Genomic DNA, 3,084 nt, shown 5'->3' with positions numbered 1-3,084 from the left:
GATTTTTTTCTGGAATTGGTTTGGCATTTTGGGAACATCAAATTTCAGGCTGCCTGATAATTAGTATTTAATATAATCTTTTATATTATCTGAGTATGATTACTTTGCATGCAATGATTATTGCTTACTTCAGAGACACCTAACTTTCTGGGATATCAAAAATGCTTTCTATTTAAATTCTCCTAAAATTTTGCTGAATTTTAACATCAGTTTTCCAAATATTGCTGTTAGGAGATGGCTACAGGAGAATTCTTAATTTTCCATAACTTTGTTTCTTTCTTAAGTAACTCAGATTTGAAGTACTGAAAGTGAGCAGCTATAGTCACAGGCTACTTTAATGTTTTGGTTACTCCATTTCAAGAGTTTATATTTTGCATCTTGAGTGGAGCCTGTACTGAAAATGTAAGCAATGTTACTAATGGTTGCCTACTGTTAATATCCATTCCAAGAGTTTATACTCCCTTTGCATCTTGTATGGAACCTGTACTGAAAACGTAATAATCAATGTTACTAATGGTTGCCCATTGCTGATACCTATATCAGACTATATTTTATTCCTCTGGTCATCAGTACCTATTACTAAACCAAAGAAATCTGAAAATTACACTCTATATATATATGCATGTGGTTTCACTGTACCCTTTTTCTTACTTAATTTAAAAGATACTCTTTGTCTTAAGTAACTTTGAAACTTTGAAATGTCGCTAATACCACTTTAAATATTTTTATCAGTTATTACATATTTGCCATCACCTCCATTTTCTATTGTGTAGATTCTTTATCCTTAGTGAGTGTGACATTATTTAGTTTAGACATGATTGAGTGTTACAATCGTATCTTTAAAGTTGCATTTTACTTCTTGCATATCCTGGGATGGTGGGTTTGACTTTTTTAGTGCTGAGTAAATGGACGTTATTCATTCCTCACAATTGTTTTGACACCTGTTAGTTGTATTGTATGGACTGAGGAATGTTGGTTTTCTTTCAGCTTCTCAGAGTTGAAAAAAAGATGAGTGTAACTTTCTAAAGGCTCAGTCTTCAGACAAGCTATGGCCAGTACAATGTGGATGAAGGAGAATTTGAATTATCTTCCACCCACAGTTAAATTTATTGCTCGTTGGAAATTTGTGGTACCCAGTGAGACTTCCTTTTTTTGGCATTGGTTTTGTTGCCTTTAGAGAAGGGGAAATGTGGCTTTTGGTGGATCATTTTACTAAATTATTTATCTGTCTTTCTCTGAATTTCAGAGATTGGTTTTTTTTATATGATGCTATATATAACTTTGTCTGAACACTAATTTTATGTGACGTTGTTCTTCAAAAAGCTGTTCTTTTTAAACAGGGCACTAACTGAAAATTTTTGAAGGTGACATAATTGTCTGGTACTTGTAGTGCTAGCCTTAGTACTGTGCAGCTTTTGATGGGCTTATTTTGTTGCCTGGATTTTTTTCTGAATATTGGAATGTTCATCATTGAAATAATTTTTACATATCAGTGTAGTGCAATTAAGTATCTTTCAAAAGGCAAAAAAAGAAAAATGTTTACTACTATGGAAATGCTTTAATAGTGACTTCTTGGAAGATCCTACTAATAACTGGTAGCAGTGGTTGTACAGGAAATAAGTGAAGAAAATTGGTTTGTTGTTTTATGCAGCTCTATGCTATTCTGTATGAAGAGGAAAAGCTGTACTTTCGGAGACTTGCAAGCTGGCAGAAATTTGTGTAGGAGTTTCTATTGATGTTCCTCAAAAATGGTACTATTGATACTTAATTTTCAACTTAATTACAACATATCTTTCCCTTACTCCTCCAAACACAAACATTTGGTTTAAGGAAGTTGGATGTTTGTTCTGTTTTGTTTGCCTTGGTACTTCTGGTGTATAACACAATTTTGAGTTATTTTGTAGTATTCCCTTTCAGTAAATTAAAAAGAAAACATTACAAAGAACAACTTGAAAAATTAAGTGTATTGGTAAAACTGTACACAACTGTTTTATGACCTTTTAATTGGACACAATGAGGATAACATATCATTGTCTTTGTGATACAGAAAGGCAATGTGGTATAAGAAAGGGTTGTTATTGTATTATATGTAAGTGCTGAGTGGTTATATTTATCAGGACACTTAAATTCTTCAGCCTGAGTCATCAAGAATGAGAAACCAGATTAAGGTGTTAGGAGTATAGTGGAATGCCACTACCTCACTGTGGAAATAAGTTATGTTGTCTGTCAAATCTAGCACCTCTCCACACCCACACAAGGCTTTTTACTCTTGTATTTAATACTTCTGGCTTTAATGCATACCTCTAGGAAGTATTAATAATAGCTGCTAACCAGAACTATCCAACCCTTATTGTAGGACTTTATCACTACTTGGAACTGTGCAAGGGCAGGTCCAAACTGTTTTAGATAGTACCTTTTGGGAGAGCTCTATGCCAGTCTTGTCTTCTCTGAGCCTGAGTTGCAAAACTTATATTAAAAAAGCCTCAATTTATGAATAATAAATACAAATATTTTGTGTTTAATTCAAAGTTCTTGTGAGTGTTGTTTGTAACAGGCTATTCATATTTGGTGTTTATAGGATAGTATGCATGGTTTGTACTGGAATTTTTAAGGATGAAAAGATAAAGCTGAGTAAGAACTTTTGGAAGAGTGGTGATGTGTAGTTTTTTGTGTTAAGTGCAAAATCTCCGCTACTTTGGGAAATCTAAGAGATTTTAGCATTAGTCTCAAACTGTACCTTTTCTAGCATTGGTACCTTCGAGTCCTTAAGGATGTGTGAAACAGATTTGTGAGACTTCTGTAGTTCTTAGTAGGGGAGGAAGCACTGTGTGAAGGAAGAGTTCCATTATTCTGATGCCTGGGGACATGGAGAGCTGTCTTAGGTGGTTTCTTATTAATGCAGTTAGTGACTAACTTCTCTTGAATATCTTTCATTAGATTTTCTTCCTGGATGTTTCTTAAGCTGTCTGGTGATGCAAGAGAAATATTTGTGAAGTTATAATGGATTTTATACAACATCATAACGAAAACTGGCTTAATAGCAGCATTTTTGCTTGAAGAGAATAAGTATAATTGCATATAATC

This window comes from Indicator indicator, chromosome 4 (genome assembly GCF_027791375.1).
Source record: "Indicator indicator isolate 239-I01 chromosome 4, UM_Iind_1.1, whole genome shotgun sequence".
Lineage (NCBI taxonomy): Eukaryota > Metazoa > Chordata > Aves > Piciformes > Indicatoridae > Indicator > Indicator indicator.
This window is presented reverse-complemented; position numbering follows the sequence as displayed.